Source organism: Balaenoptera borealis, assembly GCF_965194805.1.
Source record: "Balaenoptera borealis genome assembly, chromosome: 7".
Lineage (NCBI taxonomy): Eukaryota > Metazoa > Chordata > Mammalia > Artiodactyla > Balaenopteridae > Balaenoptera > Balaenoptera borealis.
In genome coordinates, this window is record NC_138864.1 from 25,426,345 (window position 1) to 25,443,079 (window position 16,735).

A 16,735-nucleotide genomic window follows, 5' to 3' on the forward strand; every position below is an offset into this window, starting at 1 on the left:
CTAGTATATTAGTATATTAGTATATTAGTAGTATACTATAGTAATATAGCAGAGCTATATTAATGAAAATATATTTTATAGATTAATCACTTGAGCGCTGTAAAATGTGTTTGGGAAGAACATTTCTGAATATCCTGAAATCCCTGTGGGCTTATTAGGACAGATGAATAAAGATCGGAAGGTAGTGATATGATTTACATTTGACAATATAGGCTGGGGGATAGTGCTGAAGGGCTGGGCCCCTGTTTTGGACCTGGGACAGTAGTAGCCAGCAGTATTTGAAGCTCAGAATCTTGCTTCCAGGCTAGCCACACCTAGTCTTCTTTCTTCTCACCTGTGAGCGCAAGAGCAGAGCCTAATCTTTTTAGTTCACTCTTGTATCCCTGGTCCCTAGAACGGTGACTGGAACATAATATGCCCTCTTCACATACTTTCTGGGTGAATGAAATCTATTGAACTCATTCCACTATTATTCTTTGATTATTCTTCTGTTATAACACATAACTAATCCTATTTTATTAAAGCCATTTTAGTACTTTTCCCTCTATTCTAGGTGAAAATATCTTGATATTTTCTAATGTTTAGTCATCTGTCATAATAACCACATAGGGATTTCTAAAACATCCAATAATTTTCTTTCTATCTGTCTCTGACTAATCTGTATACCAGGACCATGCATTCAAATTGAATTAATTTGAATTGACTTTGGTAAAGAGACATCAAAAATGTCTCAAAGTTAGAGTCCTGCCTTTCAGGTTGACCTCATGGACAGTGTGACCTGCTGTTCCTCTCATGCTTTCCTTGGGATGTGATCATGTAGAGGAGTATTAATGGGAAGAGAAGATTCTTCAGGGATTTTTTTTTTTTTTTTTAATTTAGAAACGGAATGGAATGCTACTGGAGACAGCACTGAAGATGCTATTTACTCGAGCTCTAATACAGTGCAGCCTCTCAAATGTTTTGACTAAGGCCATTTTGGTGGGGTGTAAAAAAGTGGCCCAGTTAACTATTCTAGCTCCTATTTGCCTGGGCAACTTCAAATTTCAACTTTCTGTTCCAGGGTTGAGCTGCAGTCAGAACACTGAATTAAAATCATCAGTAAACTGGGGTAATGCGCAAATGTTCATTTACAAATTTAGTAATCATCAACAACTCATTTAATTGGCTCTCTGCACAGAACCTTAAATCATAAGTAAAAACTAAAGCTTATGAAAGAGTAAGCCACTCAGATAAGTAAAAAAAAATATTTAGATCCCTTCTTGGTCCATTTATAGGACCCTCATGATTCATTGATGGGTCTTGGGCCACGTTTTCGGAATCCCTGTTCTAGAGGAGAAAGACATCCAAACTCATACCTAGCAATCTTTTCCTATTGCCGTGGCTGGGCAGAGAAAGAGGAAGTGACACTTCTTACTTAAGTATATTTCTCATTAAGGATAAATGTTTCATTGGCCTAAGGATTTAGATTCATTAAAAAAACTGATTAGCGTTACTGTATTGGGGAGCTAGTGCTGCTTCAAATAAAGCCTGGCTAAGTGAGGAATAAAAAATTGTTCCATAAGATAACCCTTATGCAATTTACTTTACATAAAGTGCCTATCTCTTAAAATTTTTAACTTCAGTCTTTCTCCTAGTCTATTCTTCTGGCTCTTCATCAATTTATACATACACATGTATCTTAGTGTGTATATATGTATAATATATATAATACTGTGTATGTATATGTGTATATTTTTACTTTTAAAAATGTTATTAGTCACCCTAGTCCTTTTTCTCTTTTACCTTCCCTTTATCCCTCATTTCCATCCTGTCTGCACTTTCTTCCCTCTCCAGCCTAGCTTTCATGGCCAATCACTTAAACTCCTCCTCATGAACATTGTTTTATCCCATAGTCATTCTATCACACCTAGATGACAAAATTCACAACTATGGATCAATCTAAATGTCTAGTCTGCAAATGTACCTCTGGGTTATTGATCAATACTGGTGAAAAATCACAGTTGCACAGACTAAGGGCACTTATAAATCTGCAGTACCTAACTTGAACTTGGCTCTCAAAACTGCCCAGTAACCTCTGTCTTTAAATGGGTTTCCTCCAAGTACCCATGACAGGAAGTCTTTCACAAGGATTTATGGACGGAGTGCTCTCAGGAAAATGAGAGTGAGAAAAGCAGAATAGGAAGAGGGGGGAAAGCTAAGCAAAGATGTGGTCTTAACTGGAAAGTAGCTTTTGCCTGTCTCGTGGAAGCTCTGGGACAGGCCTTTTGCCGACTGAACTCCCGTGCCAGTCACTCATTAACTGCGGGCTGCTGCCTCCCATCCAGGAGGTGAGGGTGGAGTTCAGGGAGTGAAGGCTTAATCTCCTAGGTGAAGCAGTTCTCAGCCCCAAGAAGTGGACGACCATAGTCATTAGCAGCCAATATGCGCAGTGGTGCCAGCACAGGAAAAGTTCAGCGCCACTTCAGTTTCTCTAGGAAGCTTTCCGTTATTCTTCATACAAGTATTCCAAACCTCCTTTCTCTTAACTCTGACCCCATCATTTCCCTCATCACCCTCAGCAGGAGACTTTGCCTCCTGTTTTCTCAGAAAATATAGAAGCCCAGTTTGAAGCCCTATGTTAGCTTCCCACTGCTCATAGGAAAATGTCTGAATTCCTTAATGTGTTTTAAGAGCCCAGAGTGATCTGACCTTTGGTTACATCTCTAGCTTCCACCTTAGTCACATCCATCCAATGTGTTAGCCATATTGAACCTCTCAAGTGCCTTGAAAGCACACATCTCCTGACCACCTGCCTTCCTCCACCCAGAATTTTTGTTTGATTTTTCAATTTTTTAATTATCAACAGTTACTAAGTTTATATGCTGTTTTTTTGTTACCGTAATTCACACAAAGTTGAAATTAATCAATGATGATAACCAGGGATTTTCTATTCTGAAATCTTTATATTGGTTTATCTTTTGGTTGGCTGAATTATGAAATCCAGTAGAAAATTTAAAGAAGGGACCCGTGAGCTATATACGTGCTTGCCTGAATTATGAAATCCAGTAGAAAATTTAAAGAAGGGACCCGTGAGCTATATACTTGCTTGCCTGAGAATGTCCATTGTTTGACGTAAATTCTTCACACATACTTGCAAAAATAATTTGGCTGACTAAAATTTTTGATTCAAACTTACTTTACCTCAGAATCTGGTACATATTATCTATACTCTGATATTGAGTGTTGCTACCAAAAAGTATAAGGTTTACCTGGCATCTATTCCTTGTACATAAATAATAAATTGCTTTTTTTTTAACCTTCGACGCAACATATGATAGTATGCTTCAGAATATTACAGTAATTTACCAGGATTTACTCTGATGTTGGTTATTTTATATCAGATTTTTTGAGATCCAGTGTTTTCACTTATAAATTCAAATTTGATAATTTTGGGAAAATTTGCTTCTATTTTATTTATTACTGTATTTTCTTCTTTTGAAACATCAGTTATGCATAAGTGAGGTTACCTTGTCTCTCTCATGTGTATCATCTTCTATATACCCTTTTTTATATTTCTTTCATATATTTCTTTCCTCAAGCCTAACTTCTCTGTTTCTTGATTTTTAAAAATCTTGTTTATGCTATTTTCGTTGCCTTTAATATAGCTTTTGTACCTTTAAGCTGGTAGGCAAGAATTCTACCACTGAACCACCAAGGCCTTTATACTTTTAATACTTTTTCCCCTCATCTCTCTCTTTATCAAGCCCTGCCAGTGTCTGTTTCATGTTTCTTTTGTCTTAGTCTTTAATTCTTTCTTTGAACTCTAGTATGTATTTACAAATTTTTTTTGAAAAATCATGTGTTTCTGAATTTTTGAAACTGAAAAAATACTATAGATTTGACTTCTTTCTGATGATAATGCTTTTCTCTTTTGTCTATATTTATTTATGGTGAGTTTTAGTGGGACACAGGGCAGGAGAGTGGAGTAAAAATATTTTTATTCTGGCATATTTAAACAGACGCTCTTGACACTTAATTTTTTAAGTTTTAAAATTTTCTATGACAGAAGTGACCGATTTCAACTGGGATAAATAAGATGTGAGCCTCTCAAAGAGAATCAACAGATCCTGGATGAACACATAAAAATGAGCATTCTCAACTGAACAGAGGAGTCTGATCTAAGAATTTCTCCAGTTCCTCAAAAAAGAAACTGGACATGGATACATCATCAGCTAATCTTTTTGCTGTCTTCATAACACACCAATTAAAGAACCGTTCCAGATTTTGTTACTGATAAAAACCTATACCAGATGGGTCCTGCAGGTCCTCTGCAGTCAAGTTCTGATGCTCAAAGTGGGCAACCAGAAAAGCAGCACTCTTTATAAAATGTCTTTTTAACAAGGCTCATTATATACTCACATAGGAACTAGAAATGCTAAGTTGTTAATAGTTTTCTCAGGGTTTTGCTCTTGAAATGAAGCTTCAGCGATTTCATCTTATTTTAGGTGTCCCAATTATGCTCATAAGCGTGAAACAACCAGACTGTGACTATATACTTATCAGCAGAAGAGTTACAAAACGCATCTAAACTGTGACTATTATACCTAACTTCAGGTCAAATCAATCAACCTTGGCCCATCTATAAGAAGCACAGTTAGAAGTCTCTCAGAAGAATCACTCATTTGGATTATCCTATGTGGATGACAGTTCATCAGTTACAATACATTTGTCATCAGAATGATTCTGGAAAGATTGTGGCACTACCCAGAGAGAAACTATCTATACATTCAAATATAAAACAGTATTTGGTGCTAATAATGCTGATACATGTTATCTGAAGGAATACAGCTAGCGAAGCTGATTTACTAATAGGCACCTGGAAAAATGAGCCACTCTGAGCAAAAATGTACCAAGTCTGAACTTAATAAACACTTGCAAATTCCACTGCTAACACTCCCATTGTGTAGGACCACATTCAAATAGGTCATAGGACATTTTGACTTATTTTCAAAAACAAAGTGCCATTTCAAAAAATTCTCTGTTCTAGGATAAAAGAGGATCCTCAAAAACATGAGAGTGTGTCATGTTAGCTCCATGCTTTATATTTTAAGCAATAATTTAAACATGAGTATATGCATGTATATATATTTATGTGTATGTTTATATGTGCATACTAAAACACGAACACACACCCATACCCACCTCTGCTAGCAAACTGCTGATCATGTACAATGCTATGATTAAACATGTGAGAAGTTAGGACAAGATAACTGAAGACAAGCTTTATCGAAGAGTCAGTGACTCACAAAGGAATCACACAGTTTCTTATAGAGTAAAATCTTTTACCATGCCACATAACCGTGTGAATGGTTCAATAGGTAAATATAAAGGTCAAAGGGCATCTGATCTGGCTTACAGGCAGTCACTCAGTCTTGTGATTACTGGAAGATAGTAGACATAAATGTTCTCTTTCAACACTGTTCCTAATCCTGCAATTTCATCCTGCTACCCAAGCACTCCCTCCCATCACTATCATTGGCAAGTTGCTTCTATGTTTAATGGTCCTGACAAACAGCTGTGGTGACATAGGCAGTGTATTAGAAGAGACACTGTATGTCTGAACTCGGCACAACAATATTTCCCAAACTTTAGTCACGAATATACCACCGTCAGAATCTTTGGAACATCTGTGTGCCATCAGCGCTACTGTTTACTTAATATTTTTCCTTAAACTGATGCACCATTAAGCTTACAAAATATAAACAGGAAATGTTGTGTCCCTACATAAAAGAAAAAACAGCATGCCTCAACATAAACGGAAAAAAAAACCAATAAATATAAATAGAATATAGATAAAACAGTTTTATTAGATTTTGACTAGGTTCCATCATCTTCAGAAAGTTCTGAGCAGGACCTCTCTCTGTTAGTTTAAGTTTTCATTGGTGGTTTGGGAGAGTTCAGTGTTAAGTATTGATTTTGTGCATTATAAACACCTATTTTTGTCCCTTCCTGTTTGTCATATCCAAATATGTGTGACTTCAGAAATTTCTTGAGGAGCTTACTAGCTTAAAGAATATGTATCCCTAATACTGCATTCAAATGAAGGGGTTCTAAGAGATTTTCAGACTTGAGGTTTGGTAGAACCAGGTAATAAGAAGTAAACTGAAAGTAACTTTCTTACTTGTGATTTCATTTAACCTAAAGCTGCAGGTGCTTCACACTTAAAATCTTCTCTCTTGGTACATTGCGCATTTTGGATAACAATGAATTAGAGGATTATGCCTATGGCAGCTGTCATACAAATGAATCTTCATACCATTTTTGAATAATTAGGAACATATCTGATTCATTCAGGAATACATTCTTTATAGAAATCAGTAGGAAATTTTCTTTTGAAAAATGTGAGATTGACCCTTAATTTCAACTTTCCCATGTCTTTCTTCATAATATCTTCATTATATCTTATCATTTCATCCTCTTATGTTATCAAATTACACTAGTATGAGGATGACATTTTCATGAACAATACAAAATACTGATGCATAACATTCACATGATTTAAACAATACTAAAATCCTTTTGGGACTTCATTCTTGGGAATTCATTAAAATGCAAGACATTTTAGGAAGTATTCTTTTAAATTATTTATAACCTTTACATACCTTCAGGGCAGAATAAGAGGGAAAGGGAATGTCTAGTTAGAAATATAAAAGATGGAAAGCTATTCATATCTTGAAATTGCCCCCATTTAGGGATAATTTAATCAACTCAAATAAATGTTTTATAATTTTGCATTCATTAATGAGATGACTAAGTTGGATACAGCATGCAAAAAGCACATGCTTCATTGTGATGAAAGTGTTTTTCAGATAGGATGCTGAGGTCTCTATGAGTTTAAAAAGAAACATTCTTAGGAAGATTGTGTCTGTGTGATTAAAACAGGTCTTTATTAACTTGAGGGTTACGGGAACATTTCTCATTTTCTCCACTTACTTTTTTTTTGTCACTTTTTGTCACTTTTTTTGGCACAGATGGCAAATAGAGTCTCAGAGTTGGAAGGAGAGTAATTTCTGCAAGGCAGCAAAGTGATTAGTGATGCAGCTGGGACTAGTACTAAGGTCACCCCAACTTTCCATTGACTGTGTTTTCTACCAAGGGTGGTCATTCATTCATTCACTAATTCATTCAACACCTGCTCTGGCACAGTGATAGGTTCAGGTAATAGTGAGATGAATAAGGGCCTGCAGCTTCATGCTCTGATCCTTGAACCATGATAAATGTAATATCAATAGTAATATGATTTTCACATAATGATAGAGGACGACAAGAAAAAGACAAAAAGTATTATTTCAGTGGTGAGCAGTAGTGGTAAAATGTTGACATCAAGGTCATTTCTAGAAGTGTTTCATCATGCACTGGTCACCTGCAGTGAACTAATTGTTTTGTTGGACTTCTCTCCATTAGTTTCGTTCCCACTGGTGACTTGGAAGTGTTAAATATTGATTTTGTGCAGAATAAGCACCTATTTTTGTGGTCTTACTGTTCTTTATATCTGAATGTGTGTGACTTCAGAAGTTTCTTGAGGAGCTTACTGGCCTAAAGAACATACATTTCTAGTACTGCACTAGAATGAGAGGGTTCATTTTAATGTTCAGAATGCAGAGGAAAAATAAAAAGGAAACTGTTTTATAATCTACTTAGCAAACATTTATTGAGTGTATTAATGCAGTGCTGGCCTCCAAAGGAGTTTACAGTTTTTTTTGGTAGGTATTGAACATGGAACTAGTTTATCTCACAGTGTCCTGGGAGGATGATAGACACAATATGTGGGGTGGGATTTTTTTTATTTGAATTTTATTTAATTAATTAATTAATTTAAAAAACATCTTTACTGGAGTATAATTGCTTTACATTTCCTGACTTTGCCTCTCAAGTATTTGAGGGATCTTGCGCATGTTATAACCTACCTATTGTAGGAAACTGTGCCTCAGTTTCCTAACCTGCAAAATGGGGATGATAGTAGTATCTACGTCAGAGGCTTGCGAGAATCAAATGAATTTCTATGTAAAAAGCTCAAGACAGTCTAGCATAGTGTAAGCACTATTATATGAGTGGGACACTTTTGGCAATGCTGATGGTAAAGTTTCTTTCCTGGATCAGGGCTTTTGATATACTAATGCACATTGTGAATTATCAAGAGGGTGATGTGCTGCAGAATTTCCCCACATTGTTTGCCCTTTTGCTGGGGAGCATTGTTATAAGACTAAGGAATGTTCCCTTAGGATATGTGCTTGGGAAATATAAGACATTTACAAAGGTTTTGCATAATTAATGGAAAGTCACATCTATCTCAGGATCTTGACTTAAAAGAGTTTTGCTTTATTTCCAAGATTCTAGATCTGGTTGAATCTTTAAAGTTACTGATGTAACCATATCTTTGTAACGTGTTGATGTTGATGATGATGATAATGACAGCTAGCATTGTTTAGTACCTATCTGTGCCAGGCACTGCGCTGAGTGTGGAATAGGTACTATCTTGTCTACTCCTTACAGCAACCCTATGAGGTATTATTTAAAATGAAGAAACTGAGACTCAGAAAGTTAAGTAATTTCTTCAAGATCATAAATTAAATCGCAGAACCAGTTCTATCTGCTTCCAATGCCCATATCTACAACCAGGAAGTGGTACTGTCTTTTTGATTTTGACGATAATAACTGATTTGGATGGTAAGAGTAATACTCATTAAAGAGCCTTGAAAACTGTAGAGCACACTATGAAGACAGAATATCATTAATAGTATTAAAATTAGGCTTATGATTTTTTTGTTTCATTCTGGGATTAAAACAGTATACTACCACTATGGTAGTGGTTTTGAAAGGTCCCCAAAATAACTAGTTGAAAATATGAAACTCAGAAAACTTCAAAACATAAAAAGACAGTTTTTTTTGGTTTTTTTTTTTCTGGATAAACAACCAAATAAGCTGTTGTTTGATTAATTTTAATAAGGAAGGTCTCATTTTTATAGGAAACTTTAACTGTATGCAGAAAATGTAAAGCAAACATCCCTTTAAGAAATATGGAGAAAAACTTAGTGGAACACATGTACCAGGGTATCAGGTACCAGAGGAACATATAAAGAATGCCTAGTAATTCATAAATAACTTTAAAATCCATACTAAAATTGCCAAATTAACCCCCAAATATATAATTCAATGTGAACATTCAAATGCAGAAAGTTATATTACTGTTTATTAGAATATTAAAAAAATTTTAGAATATAAGGTCATTTCAACCCATTTCATGTCAGTAACTAACGGAGTTTCTCCTGAAAAAAAATCACGTTTGTTTTTAGTACGAAAACTAAAGAAATAATTTTTGAAAATTATTTTTTTTTACTTGTAACATATTAATGTTATCACGTTCACCTTACACTAAACACTAATAACCTCTTTATTCTTTGTATTCTCTGAGGTTTTACTTTTACTTTTAGGGTAGTCTTACAATGTCACAGCTGTCCTTACTGCCACATCCAGACCTAAATCTGCCAAACCTCCTCTGCAAAATGAATACATGTGAACCTTTCCCTACAAGTACAGAGATAAGCATCCAGGTACTGTGGTGACAGGTGCAATGCAAATACACAGATGGAGAAACTGAAAGACTTCATTAATGCCATATAATCTCACTGATGGTGACTCTTTCACAGGGTTCTTGCTTCAGGGATAAAAGGAGAGAAAATGGTTGAAGCAAATCTGTATAAAGGAATTGCTGTTTCCCCAGGCTCCTGGCTTCAGGTACCTGAGCCAAGAATCACAAAAGCTCTGATTTTGTTCATTTTTTTCTTACAATAATGTCCTTGGCTAGTTCCTTTTCCTCCTGGTCTTTTCAGAGCCATCTTGAGCTTCTTCTATTTTGCTCTATATGTGTCTCTGGTGGGTGAGTCAACTCACCTCATCCAAATGTCACGTCACTTCAAGTGTCACTTATGTGCTTCCCAGACAAGACCTCCCTCTTCACCTCTGGATCCTCATTGGGTATCCAATCCAATGATGAACACATATCATGAGACAGGCAATATGAGACATTATCTCATATACTCTACCAAAAATCTCTGGGGATTAGTAAAATTATCCCCATTTTATATTTGACGATAGGGAGGATTTCTTTAGCAAAAAAACAAATTGTTTGGAAACAAAAAAAACGCAATCCGTTTAACATGACATTTGTTCAGGTGTTTTGATAGTTGTCAGTATTCTGGCTTTTGGTCATTCTATTAGGGGTATAGTACTATTTTGATAGAGTTTTGTTATTTCTCCTTGTCCTGCTCTTCTCTTTTACCATTCTTTGCCTGACATTATATCCACAACCTCGACATCTTGGATGAACAAATCCAAGCTGCCAATGTACCATGTGCTCCAAAGTGACCCGAGGACAGTTCTCCACATGGGGCCTGACCAAAAAAGCATGGTGTGACTATTCACATGAGCAGGGCACTGGCAGAGTTAACATACCTCAACAACATGCAAGGTATTTTTTGTTTTGTTTTGATTTGTTTTGGGCATTTTTTATCAAGCTCTCGATATATATTAATGTTATGATCCACAGACTCTACCAAGAACATTTTTTCCCCCATTTGAACCATTTCGTAATCAGGGCTCCCCCTTTCTCTACATGTGAAACTCGTTTTTAAAATCTGATTTCAGTGCTACTACACACCTATCAGAATGGCCAAAAGCCAGAATACTGACAACAGCAAATGCTGGTGAGGATGGAGAGGAATAGAAACTCTCATTCGTTGCCAGTGGAAATGCAAAATGGTACAGCCACTTTGGAAGACAGTTTGGCAATATCATACAAAGCTAAACATATCCTCACCATTCAATCCAGCCATCATACTCCTAGGTATTTATCCAAATGAGTTGAAAGCTAATGTTGATACAAAAGCCTGCACATGAATGCTTACAGCAGCTTTATTCATAATTGCAAAAAATTGAAAGTAAATAAGATATTCTTCAGTGGGTGAATGGATAAACTGTGGTATATCCATAAAATGGAACATTAGTCAGAGATAAAAATAAATTAGTTATCAAGCCATGAAAAAAATAGAGGAACTTTAAATACATACTGAGAAGTGAAAGAAGCAAGTCTGAAAAGGCTACGTATCATATGACTCCAACTATTCGACATTCTGGAAAAGGCAAAACTATAGAGAGTGAAAAGGCCAGTGGTTGTTAGGGAGAAGGGATGAATACATGGAACAAGGACATTCTTAGGGCAATGAAACTATTCTGTATGATACTGTGATGGTGAATACATGGCATTACACACTTGTCAAAACCCACAAAACTATACAACACAGAGTGAACTCTAATGTAAACTAAGAATTTAGTTAATAATAATGTATCAATGTCAGTTCCTCAATTGTAACAAATGCACCACACTAATGCAAGAAGTTAATAAAAGGGGAAACTGTAAGTGTGAGAGAGGTAGATATATGAAACTCTGCCTTTTTTGCTCAGTTTTTCTATAAACTTAAAGCTGCTCTAAAAACAAAGTCTATTAATTAAAAAAATAACTTTTTAAAACACTCTGAATTTAGAAATTTATATTTATCTCTTCAGATACTGGTTTCTTACTAGTTTCACACTGAGTAGTTCGGAAATCTTGATTCCGTCATTTTATAATTATTAGTAGTTATAATTCCCAGCTCCAAGCCACCTACAACTGCAATCAATATAACTTGTTTCTTTTTTTTTTTTTGACCCTGCTGTATGGCTTGCAGGATATCTCAGTTCCCCAACCAGGGATTGAACCCAGGCCATGGCAGTGAAAGCCCAGGATCCTAACCAGTTAGGCCATCAAGGAACTCCCTACCTTGTTTCTAATATTAATGCAATATGACAACGTGGATAGCAAAAGACCATTTCACTACAGACTATCAAGTCTCTTTATGTACACTTTTTCAACCAGCTTTAAATCTGCCTATCTTTTAATCCCTATTTCTCTATCTCACCCATAAAGATATCCTGAGATATTACGCTAGTATCTTAACAAAAATCAGAACATATCATGCTGAGCACAGCATCTGGCACATAGCTGTTAACTTATTCAATGGTGGCTGCTAGTAGTATTCTCTTGCCATAACCTAGCAGCCTAACCACAAAATAATTGTTAGTTTGGTATCTATTATTTTTAGTGATGTCATTCTGGCTCCTAAGGATCACCACATTCTTTGCTAAGTGCTTTAAAATAAGCTACTTAGTAATCTGTTCTTGTTTGCTTTTTCTTTCAAAGTTTGACAAGTCTACCTATCTGTCATTCACAAAACTTACTCATTTGTTCCTTTAGGAAACAGTAAGATACTCATAATTTCCCCATTTTAATTACCTCCAGCATCTGGGTCTGGAATTTGCACTATTTCAAATGGGACCACTCAATATTTTTTGACAGTTCTCAGGGCCATCTTTGTAAACTTGAGACTAACAGACTCATTTAGACAGCTTGAGTTTTAATTTTTTCTACATGATATGCTTTTTTCCTAGTCTTTCCCCTGTGAAGACAGTTTCCCTTAAAGAAAACCATGCAACAAACCAGGAGTCATAGAGTTTTGCTCTCTATTTTACCCTTTAACATTGTAATGGTGATATAAAGAGGGATTTTTTGTTATTGTTATTAGTGATATGACATCTTTTGTCAGTCCAGCTTATGATGACCTTTGAGGCTTTTTATAAATTTGTGCCACTGTATTAATCTTGGGACATATTCCACTTTCTATCTTCTTTAAAGATCATTTCCCCCCCTCCAGCTTTACTGAGGTATAATAGAGAATTAAAAATAATATATGTATATAGTAGTGAAATACTATACCACAATCAAATTAATTAACATATTCCTTACCTCACAAAGTTATCCTTTCTTTCCTTTCTTTTTTTGGGGCGGGGGGCATGATAACTTAAGATCTGCCCTCTTAGCAAGTTTCAAGTATACAATATAATATCCTTAACTGCAGTCATTGTTGTACATTAGATCTTCAGAACTTACTCATCTTGCATAACTGACACTTTGTACCTCTTGACCAACACCTCCCCATTTCCCCCTTCCCATAGCCCCTGGTAACCAACATTCTACTGTCCGTCTCCTTTATACATCCTTTTAAAGTGACAATCCTGATTCTGTTAAGCACCCTTCCGTTTTCAATAAACTGGAGGAAAATGGTATTTCTCGGGGCCTGTCACAGTCATCATTCAGTCATTTATTTAAAAAATAATTATTGAGCACATATTCTACATCAAGCACTGTGCCAGGCATTGCTAAAAGGGAGATTTGTAAGACTCACTCCCTATTTTCAGGGATTTCACTGAATAATCAAAATTCAACAAATTTATTAAACATACGCTAGAACAAAAAGACTTGTGAAAAGGATATAGTACAGTGCAGTGGCAGCACCAATAACAAGATATACAGACTACAGAGTTCTCAGAGAGGAGGGTATGACAAACTCCATGAAGGTAGGGATGGAAATAAGCCAGAGAAATTTTCCAGGAAGATGATATATTCAAACTGGGTTTTAAAAACAAGAAATTCGCAGACAAGAAGAAAGGGAAAGGCAGCCTGGCAGAAGGTATGATGCAGACAAATGCCTAAAACATTCCAATGGCCATACTGCTTGCTGAGTAACCCTTCTGCAGTATTCTGAATAAAGGAGACAACTTACCTCTACCTACAGCAGATAACAACTAATGTAAGCACGAACACATTTGCAAGAGACATAAATTTAGTAATAATCTGTAAGTCAATGCAAAAGTTTTCTTGGAGATTAGATTTCTAGAATCATAAGATTATTGCCTTTAGAGTAGCTCACAGAACCCCTGTGAACTGCAATGGGCACCGTCTCTTTTCTCTTAGTGTGCTGTGTCCAGGGATTTCTGGAAGAGCTTCTTTCAATCTACTACCCCTACTCCTCTTTAGGTGTTAACAAACTAGTCAGTTACTGACAGAAATGGCACTTGGTTGGCTCTCATGGCATCTATTTTGCTTAGGAAACGCTGCTTTATGAACACCCTTCTTATTCTGAAGAATGTGTTTATATGTATATGTTTTTATATATGTTTTTGTGTATATATATGTGTACCTATATATACAAATACATTTATGTGTGTGCATATATATATATATATATGCACATATATATCCTTTTTCATTTTCCATCTTATACTTTGTTATATGAGTAATAATTTAATAATAATAAAGATAAAAGGTAAATCTTCTGTTCAGAATATACATATTTATATCTCTCGAGCACCAATCTGTGTATTTGTTTTGTCAGTGTTATGTTTATCTGTTTTTTGTTTTTGAGAAGTGGAAAAGAAACTGCTGATCAGTGATTCATTCTTTGTTCTGGCCTGTGTCCAGTAGAAAAAAATCTAAAACTTCAAATGTAAGAGCAATTGAAGCTATAGCTCTGTGTTTAACTTAGAAATTCTTGATTGGTAATATATATTCAGTTTGATAAAAGAGCATACAAAATATGTTTGCCTTTCTTAAATAGTGAAATTATAATTGAGTATTTTTATATTCTATAAGTAAAAATGGAAACTACTTTTCCTTTTTCACCAATCTGCCATGTCTTAAAAATGCATACCAGATTGACAATTAAAACCCTTGAGATACGACAAGGCAATTTTTGAACTTCATCAGTATAAAAATTTCATTAGGAATTACATAATAACCTGCAGAGTGGGGAAAACCAATTAGCGGCAGAAACCTTATCTTCGCGTGATTACCTAGCTGTACCTTGCATAAACTTTGGTGAGCAGATAGTTCTGAGCAAAGGGTAGCATTAACATGGCTGTGGCTCAGTTTCCTTTTTAGTCACATCTATGAGGGTTCTAAAAATGAAATCTTTAAATTAATTATAAATGCAGAGGCTGAATAACTAAAATCTCTTAAGAGCAAAGGTATTTTCAATTACTTAAAACTTAACGCATATTGGAAAATATACTGATATGAGACATATTCCACTAATTTAATATTCCTCTATTTTCCTATTAAGTGAGCACTGATTGCAGCAGAGATAAAGATTACTTTAATTAAGTGTGCAATGACTTTCATAAAACTTAACTGAATACTTTATTTTCATGTATGCATTGTTCTTACTCAAATGTTTTCCAGCTATGCTGTATACAATTATTTTAAAGCTACTACTTTAAAGAATAAGCAAAGATTTTAAGACAGTTCAGTGCTTTCAAATTCTCTATGGCATTTGGGAATGACCTTTAGATTCTGAAAAGGTGAATGTTTTACATTTCCTTAAACTGACAGGATAAACATAGAAGTACATTTAAACCAAATCAGTATTTAGAATAGCCACAGTCATCTTGGTAAATGCAGAAATAATGACTGCTGCAGACTTTGCAAACACCAAATTACTTTTCAGGGATGAACATCCACTGGGTTGCTCCCCAGGGCATCTAATTTTGCATAAATTCTCTAATGTTTTCAGAGAAAACAAAATAACCACTTGATATCCAGCCCCTACACACAGCTAGCATTCACTCTACCAATCATTTTAATATGGCATCATGTGATTATACTTATTCTTTCAGATAAATTATTCAGAAACTCCCAGATGCAAATCCTATAGTTGTCTGAGATTTGGTTGGCTAGTGAGAAGGTTTACTGTTATCCTACAGAAAGAATATGAGCGTGTGAGTCTGCAGAGTGAAGTAACTCATGGGAGTCACACGTATTCATTGTGAACTGCCTTTTAGCATCATACCTTCTTCCTCAGTCTTAGCAATCAAGAAAACAATTCTGTACTTAAATGCATGTTTATTACATCCAGATGAAAACAAAGTATTGGTTCACAAACTGTCACTGCAAAGCGATGGTTAGTTATTTTGAAAATTCTAACTTAAAGGGATTACGTTGTCAGTGATACACTGGTGTTCAAAATAGTGCCATTTAAATTACCAACACATAGCACAGAGAGAAAACACACACACACACACACACACACCTACCTACCTTTCTATTTATTTATCTTTCTTGTTTTCTTGTCTCCATCCTTCTTAACAGCCTTTCTATTTACCTCTCCGCTTGCCATCCCCCCCATTGAATTTTTCTCTTTTACTGTCTTTCCACTCATCTTTCATACTACATGTCTGTCCATCATGCCGTTTATCACTACTACATTCAATACATATTTGAACTTTTACTCTGTGCTAGGTCAATAAAGAAACATTTTAAACTCTTCAAATAGCTTTGTAATAAAAGCCATTCTAAGAGAGGATTTGTTTCCCTCTTTGGCTTACATTTGGATGCGTACTATAAGTGAGTGAGGAGACGTGTGAAAGGAAAATCAAAATGAGGCTGTTATGGCTAAGACAGCTCTCTAAAATGGAGCTAGAAGGCCACTGAAGAAGTGTGATTTATGCATGTGTCAGCCTGGATGGAATCTGAACTTTGACCACTTATTATCCTAATGAAGGCATCTAGAATATCTGCCAGAAACTCATGATATTTATTAGGCCCTTAGCCTAAAACAACTCATGGCAGTCTACCTACTTATTGGACCCCTACCCTAAAACAACTCATGATTCTTTAAGGACAATTATTTTCTGACTTGCATCAGTTAATCACAATTCTCACCAGGCAACTTTCAACAACCTCATGGCTTTTTGTCTTTATAAGCCCCTGATTCTTTTGCTTCCCTGGAATACTCTTTCAGGGTTACCTGAATCTGTGTCTCAATTC

General features: G+C 35.5%; 1 protein-coding gene and 1 long non-coding RNA gene across 8 annotated transcripts in view; one reads left to right on the forward strand and one right to left on the reverse strand.

Moving 5' to 3' along the window:
• The window catches only part of LOC309632178, a 48,363-nt gene extending 38,236 nt beyond the window's left edge, over window positions 1–10,127 (forward strand). The window contains exon 3 of the long non-coding RNA XR_014246772.1: window positions 50–10,127. This is a non-coding gene — a long non-coding RNA (uncharacterized lncRNA). The remainder of the gene's footprint in view (window positions 1–49) is intronic.
• MAGI2 (membrane associated guanylate kinase, WW and PDZ domain containing 2) overlaps window positions 1–16,735 on the reverse strand; it is a 1,331,631-nt gene that overhangs the window by 409,953 nt on the left and 904,943 nt on the right. The window lies entirely within an intron of this gene.